A 25,462-nucleotide genomic window follows, 5' to 3' on the forward strand; every position below is an offset into this window, starting at 1 on the left:
GCATCAAAGAATGTGCCTCCGCCTCGCCAACGTTCACCGCCATGAGAGCTGCCGTCGCCTCCTGCGTCCGGTGCCTAGCATGACAGGCACACCATGCCATGTTCTCGTCGGACGAGGCCCATGGTGCGTCCCGATGCTTGACGCGCCAACGGAGGTGTTGCGTTGGCCGTCGCGTTCGGACGCCAGCCGGACCGCATCACCTGCAGCGAGGCAGCTAAGCTGCACTAGCGACGGACCCATGCGCCATTTGGACAAACGCAATGGATTTCCGACGAAAGGAGTCCGAGCGCTGGCGTGCACGGGCCTCCTCCCGAGAGTGGCGGAGCGCAATCCGGACGGTCATCTCCTCCTGGGGGCCGCGTGGGATGAGCTCGGGGTCGACGGATCTGGAGGTGAAGGACTCAGATCCGCTGTCTGCCATGCCGAAGACGGCCGGAGGTGAGCTCAGGTGACGGAGGGGAGTGTAGTGAAGTGGCTAGGGTTTGTTTCGGCAAGCGAATGGGAAGGAATATATGTGGCGTCGGGTGGGCCATTCTGGGCCGGGTTCGACGTGGCGGCCATGCCCGGGTGCGCCCGAACGCTGTTGGGGAACGTAGTAGAAATTCAAAATTTTCCTATGAGTCACCAAGATCTATCTATGGAGAGACTAGCAACGAGAGAGAGGGGAGTGCATCTACATACCCTTGTAGATCGCTAAGCGGAAGCGTTCAAGAGAACGGGGTTGAAGGAGTCGTACTCCTCGTGATCCAAATCACCGGAGATCCTAGTGCCAAATGGACGGCACCTCCGCGTTCAACACACGTGCAGCCCGGTGATGTCTCCCATGCCTTGATCCAGCAAGGAGAGAGGGAGAGGTTGAGTAAGACTCCATCCAGCAGCAGCACAACAGCGTGGTGGTGATGGAGGAGCGTGGCAATCCTGCAGGGCTTCGCCAAGCACCGCGGGAGAGGAGGAGGACTTGGGAGAGGGGAAGGGCTGCGCCAGAACTTGGGTGATGCTGCCCTTCCACCCCCCACATATATTTAGGGGCAAGGGAGAGGGGGGCCGGCCCCCTCAGATCCAATCTGAGGAGGGGGCGGCGGCCAGAGGGGTTGCCTTGCCCCCCAAGGCAAGGGGGCGCCCCCTTTTAGGGTTTCCCCCAAACCCTAGGCGCCTTGGGCCCTGGTGGGGGGGGGGGAGGGGCGCACCAGCCCACCTGGGGTTGGTCCCCTCCCACACTTGGCCCATGCAGCCCTCTGGGGGCCGGTGCCCCCACTTGGTGGACCCCGGGACCCTCCCGATGGTCCTGGTACATTACCGATAACACCCGAAACTTTTCCGGTGACCAAAACAGGACTTCCCATATATAAATCTTTACCTTCGGACCATTCCGGAACTCCTCGTGACATCCGGGATCTCATCCGGGACTCCGAACAACATTCGGTAACCACATATATATATTCCCTATAACCCTAGCGTCATCAAACCTTAAGTGTGTAGACCCTACGGGTTCGGGAACCATGCAGACATGACCGAGACGTTCTCCGGTCAATAACTAACAGCGGGATCTGGATACCCATGTTGGCTCTCACATGTTCCACGATGATCTCATCGGATGAACCACGATGTTGAGGATTCAATCAATCCCGTATACAATTCCCTTTGTCTAGCGGTATTGTACTTGCCCGAGATTCGATCGTCGGTATGCCGATACCTTGTTCAATCTCGATACCGGCAAGTCCCTTTACTCGTTCCATAACACATCATCCCGTGATCAACCCCTTGGTCACATTGTGCACATTATGATGATGTCCTACCGAGTGGGCCCAGAGATACCTCTCCGTCAACCGGAGTGACAAATCCCAGTCTCGATTCGTGCCAACCCAACAGACACTTTCGGAGATACCCGTAGTGCACCTTTATAGCCACCCAGTTACGTTGTGACGTTTGGTACACCCAAAGCATTCCTACGGTATCCGGGAGTTGCACAATCTCATGGTCTAAGGAAATGATACTTGACATTAGAAAAGCTTTAGCATACGAACTACACGATCTTTGTGCTAGGCTTAGGATTGGGTCTTGTCCATCACATCATTCTCCTAATGATGTGATCCCGTTATCAACGACATCCAATGTCCATGGTCAGGAAACCGTAACCATCTATTGATCAACGAGCTAGTCAATTAGAGGCTTACTAGGGACATGGTGTTGTTTATGTACCCACACATGTATCTGAGTTTCCTATCAATACAATTATAGCATGGATAATAAATGATTATCATGAACAAGCAAATATAATAATAATAACTAATTTATTATTGCCTCTAGGGCATATTTCCAACAGACGCCCCCATATCCGCCCCATATTTGGGCTGGATACAAGGGGTGCCGGTCAGCCTGGGCGTTTGAGGCCCATTTGAGGCGTCCGTCTAATTCAAAATTTTGCAGCTGGACAGTGGCTGAGTGGCCCGCCCGAGCGTATGAAGCAGGCTTGAGGTGCCTGACTGTAAATGTTCTTACATCATATCTTACTGATCAAGTTCCTTGCTCGCAGAAGTAGGTCCATGATCCAGTACCCCAGTCCACATGGAACAAGTGAACAACAAGAAGCAAGATGGAAAGTGGCACCGGAGAGGCGGCAAACAACAACACCCTCGGGTCGATGCTCGTTTGAACTAGTTGCTATGTTGCCCCCTCATACCTTAAGTTTATCTCTTTTTTACGAAATGCCATCGTGGGTAGCTTTATTAATCACGCATCAAAGATATATCGTTTATGAGCTTAGAGCAACTCCAATGGGCCGACCCAAACGGACGACGATTTCGTCCACTTTTTGTCCGTTTGGGTCGGCCGCCCGCCCGGCGTCCGCCCTGTTTTTCATATGGGTCGGCAGCGCGCCCAACGCACAGACCCATATGTGCAGGCGTGGCTGGTTGGCCGCCCAATTTTACATTGATTTGCATTCAAACATATTATGAAATGAAAATGTTAACAAGCAAAATAGTTTAGCCGCCCAAATAAATAGTATAGTTCTACAAGCCAAATACAAATAAAAATGTTTCACATAGTCTTGCAAACGAGTAAAAGAAGATACATCTATTGGTTGCCAACATGAGTCCACATATGCTCAACCAAATAATTTTGCAGTTGCACGTGAGTTTCCCAATCACGCATGTCTTCATGAAACTGAGTGAACTGCTCAAATGTTGCCGCTACTCCATGCTCAGGCACAACATTCTCACCCTGAAACTGAAAGCCTTGATCGTACAGACGTTCCGGGCGCTCGTCTTCTACGATCATATTGTGCATGATCACACAAGCAGTCATCACCTCCCATAGTTTCTGCGTGCTCCAAGTATTAGCAGGACACCAAACGATGCCCCATCGAGATTGCAAAACACCAAAGGCACGCTCGACATCCTTCCTAGCACTCTCTTGCTCTTGGGAAAATCTTTTCCTTTTCTCTCCGACAGGGTTGAGTATTGTCTTGGCAATAGTGGTCCACTGAGGATAGATACCCCCACCCAAATAGTACCCTTTGTCGTAGTTGTGGCCGTTGACAGTAAAGTTCACCGGTGGGCTGTTGCCTTCGGCAAGCCTAACAAACACCGGCGAGCGCTGAAGCACGTTGATACCATTGTGTGATCCAGCCATGCCAAAGAAAGAGTGCCAGATCCAGAGATCTTGAGACGCCATAGCCTCTAGTATGACAGTGCAAGCCCTGACATGTCCCTTATTCTGCTCTTGCCAAGAAGAAGGGCAGTTATTCCACTTCCAGTGCATGCAGTCTATGCTGCCAAGCATCCCCGGGAAGCCCCTGCTGACATTCATCGCCAACAAACGGGCTGTATCTTCAGCTGTCGGCTCTCTCAAGTACTCTAGGCCAAACACAGCAATCACAGCCTTGCAGAACTTATATAGAGACTCTAGGCATGTAGACTCGCTCATACGGACGTACTCGTCAATGAGATCACCGGGCACTCCGTATGCAAGCATTTGGATCGCGGCAGTGCATTTCTGATAAGAGAAGAAACCAATCTTGCCGACGGCATCCTCTTGCACTCAAAGTAGTCATCATAGCCGACCACTCCCTCTCTAATACGGTTGAAAACATGCCTACTCATACGGAACCGGCGGCGGAATTTGTCATGTTTGAACAACGGGTTTGTTGTATCAAAGTAGTCCTTCCAGAGAAGGAAATGCCCGCTCTCTCGGTTGCGATTCAACGCCGGAAGGTGGCCCGAAATGGAGTCACGAAACAATGGCCGCTGGCTGTTGAGGTGGTGATGGACCAACACGACAACCAATATCTCCTCCTCGTCGTCGGACGACGAATCGTCGGAGTCACAAAGGAAATTGTGGAAAAAGAACTCGTCGGCGGAGTCTATTTTTGTACCTTGGCAAGCTGTCGAACAGCTTGCGGGCGTCGAAGAAGGAGACGGCCGGCGAGCGGAGATGCGGCGCCCACAGACCAGCTAGCTGCCTTGCCGGCGTCCGACGAGCGTGCCGGTCGGATGTGGCGGGGGCGGCGAGGCGTCTTCTTGGTCGCGGGCGGCTGTGCGATGGGGGAAGCGGCGGTGGGAACCAGTTTGCTCCCCGGCGGCAAAACAACGGCGACGGGCGACGGGGGGCAGGGGCGGCGTTGCTGGGCGGATGTGGAGGCGGCAGCAGCTGGAAGAGTCGCCGGCAAAAATGGGCGGCGGCTTCGGTGACGAAGGAGGCGAGGCGAGGGTTGCTTGTTGGCCGGGGGGAGGGTGAGAGGAGAGGCCAATGTGCCACAGACCAGCGGGCCCGGAGACAGGAGTAGGCGCGCGCACACGTCTGTCTCGTGTCCGCGCCGACGCAAATCCGGCTCAAAATTGGACCGAAAATGGGTCGCCTGTGAACGAAAAACGGACGCGCGTCCATTTGGGTCGGCGCGTTGGGCCGCCTTTTCTGCCCGCACCGACCCAAACGGACGGTCGCGGACGAAATTGGTCGCCCCATTGAAGTTGCTCTTACTAACCAGATCTCATATTCATCTTAGTTGTTCATGTTTTTTGTGTACGTTGCATAAGCTGGGTGTCCAGACACATGGGACCATACCGTGCGGAGGGCCACAGGGCAGCGTCTCTTTGGCGGCACATGGTTAGCCGAGCCCGTCAGCAAGGCCTCTGCTCTCACCGCCTATTTCTACCTGGTTTGGAGAGTGGGAGACTCAGTCACAGAGACAGAGAGAGTGCTAAGCGGCGGGCGGGGGGCTCCTCCCGGAGATCACCGGCGGCCTGCTCGCCTGTGAGTACGTGCAGCGGCCCGAAGAGGCGCGTGCTCGCAGGGGGAGGCGCCGGATCTCGCGGGACAAGTGCGTCCACAGCGTGAGGTATATTCCGTTTCTTCCTCACCTAGATCTGATTAGTTCAGTTTCTTATAGTTTACCGAGTAGATCTGCTGCGTGTGCATCTCAAGTGCCAACTGTTGGTGACCAGCCGTCGGTTTCCGTCAGCGTTACTTCTTTCTTTTTCTGTTCTAGATCCGATTGAGCTAGATTTGTTCGGCCGGTGATGTGGATCTGAAGAGCAAACTGTCGGTTTCCTTCCGTTCTACTCCAAGTGAATCATGCGTCTGCTTCGAGATCCAGTTAAATCGCGAGTGGATCTAGTTTCTTGAAGTAAATCACGAGTGCCAAGCAATTTTCTTTCCTGTCCGGCCGGGCGGCCGGTGTGTGCACCTTAATTCTTCACTGCAAATTGCTGCCCATCCATGATAGATTTACGGTGCTAATTTGTTCGCGCAAGCTACTTGAGCTCATCCACCAAAAGCTTCCTATTCCGTCTTCTCCTTGAGTCAGTCAATCCTAGCTAGGTGGATCTGTATTAGACGCATCTTGAGCTCATCCACCAAAAGGTTCCTATACGCAATGTATGTCTATGAAGAACTGTATACTAGTCATACTAGTGTGGGGTGAAAATAACAACTGCTTGTGGACTTGAAAAGATGCTGCTGCGAAAGAAATGAAAGGATACTGTTATTCACCTGTACCATCCACTGTTTTTTTGTGCTGGTTGATGTGTGCTGATCGTTGGTCATTCACTCGACTTTCTTGTGGGGACAGTTTGAGTGTTGGTTGATATAAGCTGTTTTTCTTTTAGGTTTTGCTCGTATTTTGCCTAGATAGATAACTAGCTCATATTCTTGTTGATTTGCTTGCCGCTAACCATTGCAAAAACTTTCATTTGAATAGGTACCTTGTATGGGATGAAGTGAAGGCTGTTTTATTAATCAATCATCTTATTATGTGCACAATAAGCTTTTGCTATGCTTTCACCGTTGATGCCCACTGGTTGGATCATGCTTCTGTTTACGAGCTCATTGAAGTAAATCTCTCCTAGCTCAAATTGGGCCAATTTCTCGTTTGCACTATATATAAAACCTTCAGCTATCCATCTCCATATCAGTCCGTCTCTCTGAATTTTGTAATCTTTTGGAAATATGCTTAAAGATCCTCGAACGTAAGTACGAGCCACACATGCTGCACCAATACTATGAAAAGTAGCATTAAATGAGTAAAACAGGCTCTTGACTTTTAGATTATGCAAGTGCTTTGATCTACAAGTCAACCCTTTTTTACTAACTACTAGTAGCTTTGATCTGCCTTCTTATCTATAGGATTAGTTATTATGTCTAACTATGTTTTTAGAAGATTAAGCAAGCTTATTCGATATGTAAATGGATAGTTTGAGGTTTTATTTATAATGATAAACAAGGGATTAGCAAGTTTGAGCTCGGTGATAGAATTACTCAATGAGATCCTAAATAGAAGCATGGTTCAACCAATTGACATCAATGTTGATAAAGGCATGGAAAAATCTTATCGTATACATGATATGGTGATTGATTCCATATGTTTTTGCCAAGTGAAGAAAAACCATTTGCATGGCACTCAGTCAAAGGCAAGATTTGAAGATTAAACATTCCAAAGAGCATGACAGGTTTGAAGATTAAACATTCCAAAGAGCATGACAGGTAGCATCGATGCCACAAGTGAGGTTTGTTGCAATTGTTGATTCAGTGTAGCTTATATCAAGTGTTCCAAGTTCTACATGTGTTGGATTTAGAATATTGTGCTGGATGCCTCCATTCTTGCCATTCATAATGATTTAAGAGCACTGAATTTGTCTTGGTGTTTTGATTTGTTTTCCTTCTGCAACGACATGAAGCTCTCATTTTATTTGTACCCACTTGTGCTGAAATATGTTGTCACTTTGCTCCTGCAATTGACTGATGATTAACTTGTTTTCCCATTTATTTATCTTGTAAGGATTCTTGCTGGTTAATCTGCCTGATTTTAGCTGTCCATTGCGTCTCTTATATTTATAACAGCTTTCAGTGTCGTTTTACTCTACACTGGAATGAAATTTTAGGTCATTCAGTTTGTGCAATGTTCTGAGATTTCACCTTTTAGGTCATTAATTTTGTTTATGGCCCTCTATGTGACACATTTGTTTGAATTTGACTGCACAAATGTGGCAGTGCTACTAGCCTGAATTGGTGCCTATGATTTTTAGATGTAAAATGGTTTGGATAAGCAGGCAATACGATAACCTTTTATAGCTTACAGTTATAACGTCTTAACTGTTACTCTTTTGGCTTTCTGACTGCAGCAGGAATGGCACAATTGAGGGCATTGTCCATTTAATGCCTGTTTCTGTTGAGTGTTCAATGGTTTAAGTTCTCCTCTTCTTGGATTTAGTTTGGATATATGCTTCCATTCTTGTCAACTGAGACGGCCTGAGAACACTGCATTTGCCTTGGTGTTTTGATTTGTCTTTCTTCTGCAACACAGACATGAGAGTTCTCATTGAGATTCTACCCACTTACTCAGCAGTGCCTGCTGTACTTTGCTCATGAAGGACTTCTTTTCTCCATTTCTCTGTTATGTAAGGAGGAGTATATAAGTAAGGTGTACTGCTGGGCTTGGACTATGTCTTTCTGTTTCCAGCAGCTTGTCGAGTCAGTTTTACTCAATACTTTTGGACTGAAATTTAAGTCGTTCAGTTTATACAACATATTGTACACCTTTTATTTGTAGATGTTGCTATTGCCTTGCTTCTTCCGCAGTTTTCTTCTCTTCTTTTGTGTGGATTGCAGCTAGCAAAATGTAAAGTTCATGGTGGGTCGGTTTGGAGGGTTCATATTTCACAATTGTTATTGTGTGGTTCACCCTAGAATTTGAGTTTAACGCATACTTGTGCAATTTTGGTTAGGAGTATCATGCTTGTTTTTATATGTAATTGCTATGTTTTGAGGCTACTTATTTTATTTAACCCATTATTTGCCATTTGAAAATAATGTTGGCATCGACAGTTCCTAATTACAAATGCTTATCACTGGTTACCGCCTAATGCTTGCTTGGTTTTCGGTGTGATTTCAGCTTCGTTTATATTTGTGAAACAATAGTACATCCAAAAGGAGAAGTTGTTGAGGCGACTAGTCATGACTAGTCGAGACTAGTCGCGCGAGTCGCTCGACTCATCCCAGGAGTCGAGTCGAGAGGCTGAGTCGGCCCTGGAACTGCGACTCGTGGTCGACGACGATGACTAGTCGAGCGACTCGAAATCCATGGTTACCGCCTATGCTTGCTTGGTTTTTGGTGTGATTTCAGCTTCATTTATATTTGTGTATATATGCACCACCCATGTTTTGTGAAACAATAGTAACAAGACGCGGTGCTTGAAACTCATGAGTAACAAGACAACGAAAAACCATGACAGCCTATAACACAGGCGAAGTAGTTGAGCTGATAGTCATGACAGCCTATAACACAGGCGCGGTGCTTGAAACTCATGAGTAACAAGACAACGAAAAACCATGCTAAAGCTGGAGGGATTCATAGAAAATGCATAGGAAAAAAATCCCTGAGAAATCTACCTTCGCTACATTTTGGAGTGTATGGAAACATCGGCCATATGGGTCCACCAAGTAGAGAACATAAATATCCCCTGCTGTTTCTACTTTCATCTGCTAGTTTTGATGTTGTTTTGGATAATAGATAACCTAGGCTTTGTATCTGGTAGCATTTATTAGAGATTCAGTCTAATGTACTTCGCTGTAGCGGTGCTGCCATGAAGTTCGGTTTATAAACCTCTGTTGTGTAAACATACTGTTGATCTGCTGAACTAAAATTATGACCCTGTTTACCTGTGGTGGTGCACTTCACAACAATTTTACTTGTTCTTTCATAGTTCTACTCCTATCGTATAAATGTTGATGTCATAACACTAGCTGCTGGCACCGTGGCACGCCTATCTCTGGCTCATGGATGTAAAGGTCTACATGTACATCTCTGAAAATACAATTTATATTTCTTCCTGGAAAATTTCCATTGTTCTGTTCATGCTTTGTATAGGCGCCATGGTCACCTGTTTATTTAATTTAGGTGCCTGGACAGGGTCCGAAGTAAAACCATCATATTTCTAGGATAAAGGCTAAAGATACACTTTGAGCTTCCTTAGCCATGTTTCAGCAGCATGCATATCCAGGTTGTATGTCAAGCAAGCTAACAACTTATGAGGGCAAAAACATCACCACCATCGGAAGAACTACTCTTGTCAAGTCCGTGATCACCTCCCAAGCGGTCTACCCCGCCACACCGCTAGTTATTCCGCCAACCATCTTGCTCAAAGTCAACAAACTTCATAGAGCTTTCCTTTGGTCCGGTTCGGACAAGACGATGGGAGCGAAATGCAAGGTGAACTGGGAGATTGTTTGCCGGCCACTTCAATATGGGGGACTTGGGGTCCTTAACACCAACAAATTTACACGTGCCCTCCGGTTGCGATGGCCATGGTATGAATGGAAGGAGCCCACCAAGATGTCGGTGGGGATGGGAAACCCATGCGACGAGGACCTAAATTTTTTCTATGCATCCACCACTATCACCATTGGCAACGGTGCGAAGACCCCCTTTTGGGACTCACCTTGGCTCCTTGGGCGCAAGCCAAAAGACATTGCCCCGCTCATTCATGAAGCGTCAAAGAGAAAGAATTGAAAGGTGCGGGAGGCCCTCTCACACAATGCATGGATCCACAAGATTAAACCCCCCACCAACATCTCCGTGGAGCACATCACGCAATTCTTCACTCTTTGGGCGCTTTTGCATGAGGTCCAACTTGATGAACTCATCGAGGATGACAATGTATGGAAGCATATGGCTAGTGGGACCTATTCGGCGGCATTCGCTTACAAGGCGCAATTCTTAGGGATGTGATGCGGAGCATCCTTCGGTCATCCCCATGGACCTTCCGTCGCCTCACCAAGCACCAAGAGGACCCATGACTAGAGCACGAGCTCGAACTCTCGAGACCGAGGTGACTTCTCTCCTTAGTGATATCACATATGATCCACTCGAGACATGGCTACTACCTAAGTCCGGTATACTATGCATGATTAGGTGTCAAGAGGAACCTCCCGAGGATGCATGTGAAGATGAACAAGCCGCCAACTCCATGGATGAAGAGAACCAACTGAAATGGGCAAGTTCACCTTCCAGGCCCCGGACATCCGGCCCCCGGAGCGTCTCCATCAGCAACAGCCAAGCTGGCCAAGTCTACAGGGCCCCGACATCTGGCGTCCGGCCCGGACATCCGGCCCCAGCCCGGAAATCCGGCCAAAGTCCCGGAAATCCGGCGCCACGCGCCAGGAACTACAGAAGCTATCGCCTCCAGCCCGGACATCCGGCGACTTGGCCCGGTCATCCGGCCCGACGCCCGGACATCCGGCCCCGCCTGTCTGTGCACAGTAAAGGGCCGAAGCCCATGTACCTCTTCGCCCCCCTAGACTATATATACTCCTTCCCCTTCCTCTTTCTAGGGTTAGCATTGGTTTAGCTCATATTTGTGTGAGAGCCTTGCTCATCCACTTGGATACTTCTCCTCGGAGTTCACGACCTCTTCGGAGAAGATCCCCCAAGCGGATTCAAGACCCCTTTCTAGGGAAGATCATCAAGACCTCCGTATGGAGAAGAACGGTTCCTTTGTATCCTTACCTTTGTTGACTTTGGATCTCGTGTATCTCTTTGTGTTCGGTGATCTAGCACTCGCGTGATTGATTCTATGTCGGTTTAGTGATTCTCTCGTTCCTCCCCGTGTTTTTCCCTTTGTGTTTTCCGCGCGTTCTTCGTGTTTCCCCGTAGGATCCACTCCAAACGTGAAAGATCGGCCCCTAGGGTTCTGCCCTACACCAGGATGGTTCTTACACCTTTGGATAAAATGGTTTGGAAGGCTTGTCCCCCCCCCCCCCAAAGTCAAGTTCTTCGCTTGGCTGGCGTTGCAAGACATAATTTGGACCACCGATAGATTGGCCGAACGTGGGTGGCCCAACTGTGACTCTGCCCTCTTTGCAAGAGAGTGCAGGAATGTGGGTCTCATCTCTTCTTCAAATGCCGCTACACACGAAGGCTTTGGTCTTTGATCATTGACAAATACCACATTCACGGTCTTGACACCAATGGTTGGCCCCTCTTTGACTCGGTTGAGGCTTGGTGGGCAAGTACTTGCGATAAATGGCACGCCAAACCGCCAAGCCAAGGCGTCCCTCACCATGCTTGTTACGTGGACTGTCTGGAATGAGCGAAACGCAAGGGTCTTCAAGCACAAGAGCGCCCCTCCACCTGCATTGCTTGACTCCATCGATACTGAGGCCAACCTTTGGGTCATCGCCGGTGCAAAAAAATTAGGATCTCTTATTTTGCGAGAGTGATCTCATGCCGTGTATTGAGTGACTTGTAGCAAACTCTTTTCTCTCTTAATTAATGGATGAGGCAAAGCTTTTGCTCCGTTTCAAAAAAAAAAATCTATGTTGCACTAGCATGTATATCCATGTTATATGAGAAGATCAAAGATTCAGGAGTATATACGAAAATGTGTCCGCTTGCTACTTATCATCATGTTAACGCTAGCCAAATCTTTCTTTTTAACTATGTATGTCCAAAGGAAACTCCATATGACATGATGGCGTTGGAGCTTTGCATCTCCGGACATACACTCTGGTCTTAATTTCATGGAAACATTATAAGACCATAAAGATAAAGATAAGTAGAAACAATATTATGTTCACCTGAATCTGCATTGTCATTGCCAAAGTTTATATTACAACCCATGGAAAAACAGAGCATGGGCACAGATAGTTCACATGACATGCTACTGTACTTCTTTAGAATTTTTCTACTGCTGCCAGTGCTTCTATGATGGCGGTATTCTTCTTCTATGATGGCCTATCAGCGTACCAAAACAAAGTCTCAGGTCTTATACCACTGCTGCCGCGGAAGAGTCTGCTATTGTATTGGGCAGTTTCTTCCTTTCTAAGGTTCAATTTATAAGATTGGAAAAAAATTGTTTCTGACTAAAATGGAATATATTGTTTCACATAGGCTCAAACTACCTACTGTAAATTGAATGTTTGATTGGTAAATACAACATTCGACATCATTACGACTACTTACATTAACAAGATCAATTACTTCCAACTTGCTGACATTTGAAGCCACTATGCTTACGGTGTACGTGTCAATGCCAAACACTTCCTAAGATCAATTAATCTTGATAATGGACATTAACATGAATAAAACTTATGGGTTGAATACTGTCTCGCTTCATCCATTTGCACCAGTGGAGCAACAGTTCATCTAGTTTCCTAAACAAGTTGTGCAAACATCAATATATCTAACACTGCAAGTCCTGGACATATTAGGAGTTGTTGAGGTCAACAAATAAACCAAGTAGACATAAACGGAAATACCTAACCAGTGCAATATGAACCCAGGAAAAGATTAACATCATTTATTTTTACTCGTTACTATGCTAGGTTATTCTGCCAGTTGCTGATAGTTCGTCTTTTTCATCAATCAGTAACTTCGCTATATCCATTTGTTGCTTCATACTTCTGCAGACCTATTACATCTTACTTCTATGTTTTTCTTGCTCATAAAATTAGACTCGTTAGTATTGAAAAAACATCACTGCTGGGAGCATATGCAAAAATAGGCTTGGTGCCCCAAAAGCTACATTTTTGGGGCATTTGGCGCCAAATAACCCGTCTCAAACAGATGAGCTATAGGCATTTCGTACTGCAAAATTTTTGGCTGCTCCAAATACTCCCTCTAGGGTTGTATATTTGCAGCGCTGTGTGGCTGCCGCAAAACAAAAAGACGCGGATGCCGCAAAACAAAAAGACAGCCGTGCACGTAGCCCAACAGCTCAGCTGAAACCTCCCCACTGCCCTCCCGCCTCCTTCGCAGCCGCCCCCGCCGTGCCACCATTGAATTCATCGGATTTCGTGTCATCCGTCACTGTTTCCCCTTGAATCGCCACCGAATCGAGGCCGCATCACGCCGCACCACCTCAGTCACTACCACCGTGTCAAGCATGAGATGCCTCCACACCGTTGTGTGAAGAGGTGCATCGGCCTCCGTGTCATCCGTCTGAGGGAGTCTAGTCGCTACACCATGGAAATCTCATGCAACAGCCTACGGGTGTGGCTCGACATCTTTGAGTCTCAGAGTTGGCCACACGCGTGTACGACTTGGCTGCATGGAGGTTTGGTCGGCCGAAAAGCAAGCTAAACTTCCCTGACTGCTGACTGGCAGGAGGCAGAGTTCCTCGCCCCCGAAGTGTGGATATTATCCTGCCAAGAGGAGAAGGAACGCCGCTGCACAATGTTGCACCTTCGCGCCCATTACTCCGAGGAGGTGGACATGGCTAGGTTCCGCCAGGCGCATCCGGGGCTTGTGCATGCAGAGTACGAGTACCTCTCTGCGAGGGACGCAGAGGTGGGGAATTACACATCGACATCGAAGGCTAGCCCCTCCACGGTTGAGGTGGAGTGGGAGGACTCCGTCAATGGTGTCAACTGGGATGAGTTGTTCTCCGACGATGAGTAGTGTGTCATAATATATGTAGTAGTATGTCGAGTTTTATCTATATATCGTGCGTCAAAATCGAGTTTTAATGTATCGAACTATGTAGTAGTGTGTGTCGGAATCGAAGTTTGAATGTGTTGATGCCCTATTTTACGTCATCTGAAAACTTTCTGGTGACAACCATTAAGTTTGTAGGGTGCTCCCCTGCATTTTGCCCTTTATGAACCACTAGATGACCCGGTTGGGCTGATGGCGCAAGAAGCCAGTTAGAAGCGACGTTAGTAGTGAATAAGTAGGAGACGCAAATGGAAAGATGATGCAATGTGGATTGTATTATACTCCCTCCTTTCCGGTTTATAGGGCTTATCTCAAAATTTAGTTTTTCCATTTTATAAGGCTCAATTTGGTTGTTTCCCATCACATGTTTAGATTCCAAGGTGCATTAAATCATTGCATGCAAGTATTAAGAGAAATTTGACCAACGCATGTAATTTATGAATGCATGCATTACAATTAATGCATTGGTAAACATACTTTTTTGAGAAAAACAAGAGCATTAATTGGATGCTTTTGCAAACTCCAAAAGGTATTCCACCACTCACCATCTACATTGGTTGATGAGATTTTTGAATTGAGCCTTATAAACCGGAAAGGAGGGAGTAGATAGTAGAGTAGCTTAAATCGGTTAGTGCAAGAAGCTAATTAAAACCAAGAATTATGGTATCGATAACCATTTTCTATGGACAAGATCATTTCATTATTGGCCAAAGAGAAAACAAATATGTTCATGCCATATTGCTAGAAGCCACTCTCAATAAAATAACATCCAGTATGACATGAACCGTTTTGAATAATTTGGAATCATATATATCTAAACAAGCAACATCCACCTTCAGGAACCATATCCATTCAAGTAGGCTGTAAAGGGAAAGAAAGATAAAGATAAATGATCAACAATGTTGATAGCATGAAGCAAGACATATGGAAACTGAAGCAAATGTGTCACAGATTGCAGAAAAGTATTTCAACCATGAAGATGGGTACAAAAGCAAATATTGCGATTATTATTACACAGGCGATTAAGTATAAATAAGTGAAGCATTCATTGGTGTACAATATTAGCATGTAGGCCTGGGATATGGTTCCATTCTTAGTCCATCGGGAGCAGCCTGTATAGTTATTATCTCTGACATTTCTTGGTGTTTAGACCATTTGCGGATGCCCATATAGTTAAAAGGCCAAATGGTACAAAATACAAATTCAGATGAGGAGATATTAGCAAATAAATGCTTAGCATTGCAGATAGTACATAACAATCAAATTTTTGCTACTGAAGTGCATGTCCTTTTCTCTGAAATTAATGGTCGGGTGGAACATATATATTCACCAAGTATATCCCCCTTTTTCAGACCAAGACGACACAATGAGGTATCATATGTTTCCTAATTACACTGTAACATGAAATCTGTGTGCATACGTGCATGGGCATATCCATTTATTCCTAATAGAAAAATATGCCAAAACATCGGTCACTTTCTCTTTTGAGCTGGAAAGACCGATCACTTGGCTAATATGCATACATACACCTCTAATCTAAATAGAGGAACTGAAAAATCAGTCACTATGATTTTATTAACTATATACATATACATTGCAGTCAAGCGCCTTTCCAGAAAGTGTCATGCTTAGCTGTGATTTTCTTAAATATGCGCCACCAAATATTGAAAGGTAGAATAATATCATCATCCTTTTAGTTTTCACCCATATGGAGGAGCATAAAGATAGCAAAAATGTTAGTACTGTATGCACCTTTTACTAAAGTATCACCTTCATGGCTAGCAAGAAAAAAAGGAGCTTGAAAGTTCTAAATCTTCTGTTGGTCACAACAATGGTGTGAACTGATTGGATAAGAATACAACAAATATTTGCTATCTTCATCTGCAGAGAGAGAACATATTCACATGATAAATACATAATGCAATGCGAAGAACTGCCCACCCAATCATTGCCAACTACATCGCCAGCAGTATATTGAGAGAAATCATCAAATCTGGCCAGAACAAAAGGTCCCCATCTAGCTACCTTAATTAGTATATGTCCAAAATATTGTTTCCAAAAAGAAACATGAGTTACAGTTTAGTAGGACCGAGAAAGATTCAAGATTATAAAAGGATACACATTCTTATTAAAGTTATTTGTTCAGATGTATGTAGCTTTCAAGGGGCTACCAATCAATCCATATGTCCATCCCTACAGTACTTTCAGGAGGGTACCACTCAATCCATTTGAGCATCTCCTTTTTGCATTAATAGAAGAGGAGGTAGCATACCTGCAAATGGGCTAGTGATGGTAAGGTCGCCAACAAGTAAACCTAGTTGCAGAGGACACCGCCTCCCCCACGCTGCTGGGATGTGGGAAACCACCACGACACGAGCACGCTCGCCGGAGAGGCACCCTCAATCTTCGTTGATGGTTGCCTTCCCTGACAGCTGAGGGATCTGCCGGCGAGGTCAGTGTTCGCGGGAGTCCCGATTGAAGAGGAGAGGAGGAGGCGGCCAATGAAGTCGCCGACACTGACGCCCCTCTTGAGCGCACGGGCCGACCAGCAGGTGATTGCAGCGGGGCACCGAAGGCGGAAGTGGAGGTGGTGCGACGGCTTTTGGCGAGACGAAGAGAGCAAGGAAACAGAGGGACATGGGGCTCGCCCGGTCCGAAGACCGTCTTCCTGACACAAACAGTGATTGGGCGTCTTAACTCTATAAGAGCATCTGCAGCCGGACGCCTCAAACCATCCCTCATACATTCGCGGACGCGCCCGGTCAGTGACCGGACAGGGGAGAGAAGAAAAAACTTGACCCAACCGGACCCCTCATACCATCCCTACACGCCCAAGCTATCAGCGAACCCTCATATATCCATCTCAAATATGGGGAGGATATGAAGGCTCGCGGACGTGCCCGGGCAGTCCGCCACATAGGACGCGGCCCCACCCCGGACCATCTTTTCCGTCACATAGGTGCAAGTGACCGAACATATGATAAAAAATATAAGTAGTGTAGTTGCACGAACGAAAAAATAGGGGCTCAGAACGGACACGCGCGGTTTTTAAAGGAACCAGAAAAATCCACCCCCTCCACCACCGAGGGATGGGAACAAGAGGCCCACCTGCAATGATGCACAGCAGTTTCGTAGTAGATTTGGAAGTTTAGGTAGAGTACGTAGGGAGGTTACGTAGGTCTAGGATTATTGCATACGAAATAGGTGGTGTAGCAACTATTTGTCGGCAGCATCATTTTACCCAGCGGGTAAATGGAGGGAACGCTCCTAACCTGGCCGAATGCACTGACCCAATACACTAGCACAAGGGCCGGCGTGGTTCGTCGATGCGCTTGACATGCATGCCGGCGTGTCGCGCGCGCGCACGAATCAGAGCAGAGACCAAGCAAGCATGGCATGCCTACTGATGCGGGGCCGGGCAGCCGAGGGGCATGACGTAGCGCGGGTGCCCCCGGCCCCGGCGTCCCGACTGCGGCGGCGACCGGGTGGCCCATGGGCGCCCCTCCGTACATGCCCATGACGCCGCCGGTGACGGGGCCGTGCTGCGGCTGCGGGGCGGCGTTGTTGATGGTGGTGATGTCGTGGATGCTGGAGCGGCGGCGGTCCCGGTTCATGGAGTTGAGGCGGATGAAGCACTTGTGCGTCGGCGTCCGGCCCGGGAGATGACCAAGTTGCGCCCAGTCGCCCTTGCCGAACTTGTCCAGCCGGCAGCAAGAACGGCCTGCACGCACGACGCACCCCGATCATCAAAAAGATGCAGAGCTTTCCTCTGTTGTCCATGAGAGACCCGAGCTTTCTTTCCTTCCTGTATACGTACCTGTGCTCCTCCTCTGTCCACGGGATGCCCTTGCGCCGCTCCTGCTCGGCCTTGGAGCAGCCCTTCCCGGAGTCGGGGTCGAGGCTCTTGTCTTCCGATCCTCGCGCCGGTCCTTGCTAGGCGCGGGAGGGCCTCGTAATGGCGCCGCACCTCCTCCGTCGACCGCGAGCGCCACTAACCAGTCCTCCTCCGGCGGGCGGCCGCGCCATGTCCTCTTCGTTGGTCCACGCCGCCGCCGTGGTTGCTCTCTGAGAGGCCATCGTAGGCCGTGCGGAGGGGCAGAGGCTTATCCGCAAGGAACGAAAAAATAGTGCGCGCGGGATCGGTCGGGTGGGTCGCACGAACGCTCAAACCCACCACCAGCCCAGCGCTAGTCAACTCAACTGACTTGTCGATCTCTATAATATACAGGGGTAGAAATCATGTGACGTTTGATTCTGCTATTTTGCGACCAAATCGTATGGTGTGCGGTCGGTGTCAGTGCAGCGCAAACAAATTAAGACTCCGTTTACTAACAACTTGATAGAGTAAATAGCATAAAACTACCACTTTTCGTGCTAGGGTTTCAAAAAACCACCACTTTTTTGTTTGTGACTGATACCTACCACTTTTCTCGTCGGCTGTCTCAAAAAACCCAAATCGCCCGTTGCTAGCGTTTTGAACCGTTTTCTGACGGTCCGGGCCCGCCAGTCAGGCCAGGTCAGCGCCGCGCGTGACGGCGAGGCCGTTAACGGCCGTTACTCGGACCGACCGGTGCGGTCGGACCGCACCCGCTCGCTCGTTGCCTTAAGTCGTCTCCCTCCCTCTCTCTGCTCTCACTCTGCTCCCCGGCCCGCACTCATCTCTCTCTCGCTCTCACTCTCCTCTCCTATCTGCTCTTCGACGCCGGCAGCGACTTGCGCTGTGGAAGCTCCACCGCCGCCATGCCTTCCTGGAATGACGGGGATATGAGCTCAGAGGACGAGTGCGACATCACAAGCATGGACATGGCTCTTTGGGTAAGTTTTTCGATCTGCTGAGCTAGGGTTAGGGTTCATCTAGGAGCTAGATTAGGTTAGTGTTCATCTTGGTGAGCTAGGGTAAGCTTTGGTTACTGTTATTTAGTAGGCAGGGTTATGGTTGTTGTTTGAGCTATGTTTATGTATGCTTGAAAACTATGGTTAGGGTTAGGGTTCTTGCTGGATTGGGGAATTAATTTGTGATCTATGTCTGGTTTTGTGAGCTAAGGTTATTCTGTTGATGTGTTCATGCAGGAGACCCCTGACACCACCGTGGAGCCTCTTTTCTGTGGCCAGCTGGAGCTTTCTGAACCCACCTGCATGATGCACCACATGAGGCCAATTAAGTGTGTGGCATTTGAAAGAACCTTAACTGGAAGGTGTTTCTATGGTTGTCCAGTGCCGTAGGTATAGTACCTTAATTGGAATCATTTTGTTCTGAACCCACACATGTATTTGTTCTGAAGCCTCACCTTCAGTTTCTTAGTCTGATATGATTTGTTGTTATGAAATTGAGTGCACTTAGTGATGTATATCTCAATTTCCAAATGCAGAGTGAAGGTGTTAACTGTGGTGTTACTGAGTGGGTTGACAAGCCCTGGCATCCAATTCTTCAGAATTGCTTGTCCAGGCTGTGGGACATGTACCATGAACAGAATTGTGGTAGGGTAGTTGATAAGCAGAAGTATGAGAAGCATTTGGCCAAGCTTAAGACTGAAAATGACAAGCTGTGCATTGATTACACAAAGCTTGTCCAAGATGTATCCAAGATGTTTGATTGGCAGGATGGTAGGGTAGACCACATGGATTACCAGAAGGCAGTTGAGGAGGAAGAATTTCAGAAGAAGAAGAAAGAGGTAGAAGAGAGTGCTAGGTTGGAGGTTCAGATGGAGAAGCTCAAACTTGCCAAGGAACAAAGGTGCATTTTACAGAGTCAAGGTGACATTATCAAGAATACCAGGAAGGCAATGAAGGAGGTTGAACAGGAGAGAGATTTGCTTAAGATAGAGAAGGCCAAGCTTGAGCATGTGGTTAATGAGCTGCTGAATGATGGGCATGCAAGCAAGCAGAAACTTGAGAAAATCAAGGCCATCCTTGATTCATGAAGTGTGTTGTGCAGATGGTGAAGTACATCCAAGGCCTTTATAAGTATGTGGCCTAACAATCTGATGTGAAGATATGGGGTGTACATTTTGGGGAATGTGAAGCTAATCTAGTCTATGTCTATGCCAATGTTAAGAACTGTAGTTTATGCTGCTCGAACCTTTAATGCTAAGTTATGAACTAAGTTGTAATGAATGTTGTGCCTGTATTTGAACCTCTTATGCTATGTTATGGAGTCAGTGATAAGCACTGCTGGACTATGCTATGTATTTCAACCTCTTATGCTATGTGTTTTTTAGTGCTTTGTACCTGGGCTTTGTGGCCAATTGTATTTACAAACCTAGGCCTACTACACCCACCCTCCACTGCTCATAAATAGCCTACTCCACCCACCCTCCTCCCTCCAGAACACAGCCGCCACACCCCACCTCTAAAAAACCCTAGATGGATCCAGAGCTTGGGGAGGTGACAGATGAGGAAGAGGAGGCAGTGCAAGCAGTCGATGTGAGGAGGCAAAGGGCTCGCAGAGAAGATCTTGGAGAAGTGCAAGAGTGGGAGCTGGAGTTCAAGAGGAGGCTGGCAGAGAAGATCCTGGAGAAGTGCAACTCAGATGAGTTCACAGTTCTTGTCCCTGGTGGCAGGCGCAAGAGCTCAGGGAAGATCATCAGGTGGGCTAGGGCACAGGCAGTAATCGCTCCCCACCCTTCTACCAGAGCAAAGTGGCGTCGTTTCTTCGATCGTTACGATTGAGAGTTGTTGCTAGTAGTTTTTTAAGTATGAATGAGAGTTTGAGCTATGTATCCCTTCCATTTCTGTGAATGTTTGAATCTATGAATGTTTGAATAAATGAATCAATGTTTGCATCAGAGTGAGCAGCTTGCCTTGGAGCATTGAAACCTGTGTACCCCCCTCCTCTGCTAGCTGTTGATGCTCTGGTGTTCTTTGCTGGAGAGGCAATGGATGACCTTGTGTTCTTGGCTGGTGAAGATGTGCTAGGAGCCCTTGTCTTCTTGGTTGCTTTGGTCTTCTTGGCAGGTGCTGATGTGGCAGGTGTTGGAGTAGCAGAAGCAACTGCCTTGTTCCTCTTCCTCTTTGCTGGTCCTGGAGTAGTTGTGGCTGTTGCAGGCCTCTTCCTAGATGCTGCTGATGGTGCTGGTGGTGCTGGTGGTGCTGCTGGTGGTGGTGGTGGTGGTGGTGGTGGTGGTGGAACCACACCTGTAGTAGCTCTGGTAGATGAAGAGTAGTCTGACCTATTCTCCTGCACATTTAACATAGCAAATTAGAATTAAACCACCTAGCCTATGAAACATAAATTTCTTTATCAATAAACATACCTGGTGATTATTATTTCTCATCTGCAGTTTGGGTTTCAGTGGAACACCACATGTGGTATATCTGTGACCTTGCATATTGCAATTGCTACAAGTCACTGTCCCAATTCTTGATGTATCCTTCTTGGCAGGCACCTCAAAATGTCCTTTCCTCCTAGTTGTCTGATTTTTACCCTTCTTTTCTTTGAATACTGGAGGACATATGTCATCCCCCATGGTGTGTGGCCAACAATCAGGTCCTGGAACAGGGTATATAATATGCTTGTAGGTTTCATAGTAGAGGGGCTTCTTGAAGAACTCATGGACAAAATCTTCAAGATGTAGCTTGACCTTCTGCATTGCTGCTATAGCATGACTACATGGAACAGCTGTCATATCCCACCTCCTGCAGTCACAAGTGTAGTTGTTTAGGTTTACACAGTAGGTCTTGTCTGAACTACTTGTAACTTGCCAAATGCCTGGTCCAGCCATATGTGCATCACAATATTTTGCCCACTTCTTGGCCTCCTCCAATATCTCAGAGTAAGTGGGTGTGATATCCCACCTACATGTCTCTGTCTTCTCCCTAATCTTCTGAAACTTGATCATGAGTTTTGTCCTCATTCCTTCAAGCATTGTCCTTATGGGCTTGTTCCTAACATCTAGAATCACCCTGTCGAAAACTTCACTAAGATTGTTTACAACAAGGTCTGTCTTGCATATAGTATTCATTCTATGCCTGGCCCAAGTATGGACTGGTATATTGGACAACCACTTCCATGCCTCCTCACTCTCTTTCTTCAATGCTTCCATGCCCAGATCATGCCCATTCTTAGTGAAAGAATATGCAGCCTGGTCTAGATGTTTTTTCAATTCATCCCCTCTAAACCCAGCTGATTAGAAGTTGGCATATATGTGTCTTAAACAAAATCTTTGAGGGGAATCAGGAAATACATCCTCTATTGCATTGAGCGGACCCTGTTCATTGATTTTGTATTAATAACTAGTGAAGTAAGTAGAGAAAGCATTACATACTGCAAGAAACCAAACTGTGTAAGAAACCAAACTGAAGTAGTTGTACCTTTTGCTTGTCTGACATAATTGTGTAGGGCCCAAACTTGTTGCCACTACCAATTACTGTCCTTAGCTGAAGTCCAACTATCTGTCTCCTCCTTGTCAACAACACCAAATGCAATAGGGAAGATGTTGTTGTTGCCATCCCTCCCTGTTGCTGCCAGGATTTGCTGCCCAGTACTTAGTTTGATAAAGCATCCATCAAGACCTACATTTTAAGCCATTAGTAAGCAGTAACATGTAATGCAATCCCTATTTAAGCACTATACAGACTAGATTTACCTATGAAATGCCTGCAACCATTTAGGAACCCCTCCTTACAAGCAAACAGACAATAAAACATGTAATGAAACCTTGGGGTAGGTGCTGGGTGGAGTTCAAATTCCTTTGTTGTCACAACACACCTACTATCAGGGTTTGTGTCCAAAACACACTGCAGATAGTCTCTTAACCTGTAGTATTGTGTCTTGTGATCCCCTTGCACAACATCAACTGCTTTCCTCCTTGCCCTGTAGGCCAAACTTTTTGGAACATGTACTCCAAATTTCTTTTTTGTATAACTCAATATAGTCTCAACACCTGCACCAGGATTGGATCTTACAGTATCCTCAACAGCCTTTGCAACCCACTTCATGGTAACCTTTGTGTTCTCTCCACTTGCTCCACAGGTGTGATCACGATGCATCTTCTTGATGCTAAAGGTTGACTCATGGGCAATCTTAGAAGTAGTAATATAAAAGTCACAACCATGCTTTCTATCTGAGCACCAGGCTATGATCCTACTTGGATCATTCCTATGGTACTCAAAGTTCCTAAGTGTCCTAACATGGTAGTTTCTCAATGCTTCTCTGAACTCTACCACATACAGAAAGCACAAATGAATCCTAAACTGTTCATGTGCATCAGGCCTAGAGGGATCATACCATATTCTCTCCTTCTTCTTCTTCAATTTTCTCTTCCTGCCACAAGGCAACCTAGGTGCATCATCTTCTTCATCAGAAATGCCTTCATCACCTGGAAAGCAGAACTCATCAGCTTCTGGCACGAAATCTTCAAACTTTATGTGATCTGGCTCACCGTGTGATCTGCTTGTTGGGCCTTGTTTCCTCACAGGTATCTTCTGTGCCACAGTTTTCACATGATCTGAAGCTTCTTCTTCATCATCTACTTCAGAACCATTTGGCTCCTGCCAAAACTCTGAGGGTTCAGAAGCACCCCCAAAATAATGCTCAGCCATCTCTTCCTCTTCCCTGTAGTGCTGACCTGTTCCTTCACCACCTTCATCTTCTCCCCTAGCCCAAGACTTGTATGAAATTTTCTTCCCTCTGTAATCACCCCTAAAAAACTCAAAATCTGAAGAGGATTTGTCCAACTCATCATCATCTTGATCTTCTGCTTCAATGCCTTCAATTTCCACTGCCTCTTTTCCCTTGTTGAAATTACAGCTCTGCTGTGTGTTAAAATATGGATCAACAGGCACAACTGGAGGTTGTGAAGAATTTGAGACAGGGAAAAGGACACCTTCTTGGGAAACACTATACACAATGGGATCACCAACTTGACTAATTGGAATCTGCTCTTCAAGCAAGGTGTGGTCCATGTTTGCATCTGCTGGATTTGGGTCAGTAGCCTCTCTCACTGTTATGTTCAATACTTTCTTCTCAGCAAACAAATCTAGCATCTCCTCCACCTTCTCATCACTGTCTAAAACCTCAATCCCCTCCAGCCCCTTACCCTCATCCTTAACATATGACAGATAGGCATCCAACCCATAGCCCTCAAGTTCAATAAGTGCTAACAATAACAGGTAATTCATTTCTGATAAGGAAAACTTCCTTTCCATGTTGTCTCTACCCTGAAAATGCAGCCTCAACTGCCATACTTCATCATCCAAACTATGCAAAAAAGAAACAACACATTCAGATTTCTTCAGATTTTCCAGTTAAAAAATATGCAACAGTTTCACTTGCACAACATATCATCCAAACCTAAACCCTAATTCATATATTGCTTACAATGTATACATAATAATATACCAAAGAAACTAATTCATTAACAATCTAAGAAACAAATCCTAACCCTAGTTCATAAATAAACTAAGACAAATAATTAAAACAATTTGAGTATAACTTACTCCACGCCACCAAGTGAGGAGGCCCACTGGTGCCCGCCTTCTGGATCTGCGTGGATGGATTTGGCAACTGCCCTGGCCGCGCGCCACGCCGGCGAGATCTGGAACTCCTGCGTCGGTGGCCCAGACGAGCGCCGCTGGGTCGGGAAACTTGCGCTGCCTAGCCACTTGTTGACCTCGGAGTGAGCACCGCCCTCGCCGCTGGTTGTCGCCCCAGGCTCGCCGTCGTCCTTCTTCTTCGCCGCCGCCATCGTCGGGAGAGACAGAGAGCACGGGGAAAGGAGGAGCGAGAGAGAGATGCTGCCGACAGAGAGAGAAAGGCAGCGAGCGAGCGTGTGCGGTCCGACCGCACCGGTCGGTCCGAGTAACGGCCGTTAACGGCCTCGCCGTCACGCGCGGCGCTGACCTGGCCTGACTGGCGGGCCCGGACCGTCAGAAAACGGTTCAAAACGCTAGCAATGGGCGATTTGGGTTTTTTGAGACAGCCGGCGAGAAAAGTGGTAGGTATCATTCACAAACAAAAAAGTGGTGGTTTTTTGGAACCCTAGCACGAAAAGGTGGTTTAATGATAAAACACAGATAGGCATCCAACCCATAGCCCTCAAGTTCAATAAGTGCTAACAATAACAGGTAATTCATTTCTGATAAGGAAAACTTCCTTTCCATGTTGTCTCTACCCTGAAAATGCAGCCTCAACTGCCATACTTCATCATCCAAACTATGCAAAAAAGAAACAACACATTCAGATTTCTTCAGATTTTGTGCCATCTTGTGCGGCCTTACAGCATCCCTAGCAAGCAAATCCCGACCCCGTCCCGCAAAAATCGGTTTAAAGGATACCGCAAAATATATTTTTTATATTTTAATGATAGGAGTTTTGTTCCGGCAGAATAGATCCCGTAAAATATTGTATGGTCCCGGTAAAATTGTACAAACCCCCCTAAAACTGTCTGTTAAATTACAATTGAATCTGCGCATCTTACTGGTGATAGCGCCGTCGTATAGTAAGACAAGGACCACGAGGACGAATGTGACGAGCAGGCAGCGACTCTCTAGCTCGTAGTGGCGATAACAGCAACAGTGGCTCGCGGGCGATAG

The 25,462-nt window shown here is 47.0% G+C and overlaps 1 long non-coding RNA gene and 1 pseudogene across 1 annotated transcript; one reads left to right on the forward strand and one right to left on the reverse strand.

Moving 5' to 3' along the window:
• The first annotated feature begins 5,076 nt into the window (after nt 1-5,076).
• Nucleotides 5,077-9,352, forward strand: LOC123072386 (uncharacterized). Its single transcript, XR_006435083.1, has 2 exons — nt 5,077-5,338; nt 6,200-9,352. It is a non-coding gene; the product is annotated as an uncharacterized lncRNA (long non-coding RNA).
• Nucleotides 9,353-15,498: 6,146 nt separating this feature from the next.
• On the reverse strand, nt 15,499-18,672 carry LOC123067896 (transcription factor MYBS1-like; annotated as a pseudogene).
• Between the last annotated feature and the right edge of the window lie 6,790 nt (nt 18,673-25,462).

This window comes from Triticum aestivum, chromosome 3B (assembly GCF_018294505.1).
Source record: "Triticum aestivum cultivar Chinese Spring chromosome 3B, IWGSC CS RefSeq v2.1, whole genome shotgun sequence".
Classification (NCBI taxonomy): Eukaryota; Viridiplantae; Streptophyta; class Magnoliopsida; order Poales; family Poaceae; genus Triticum; species Triticum aestivum.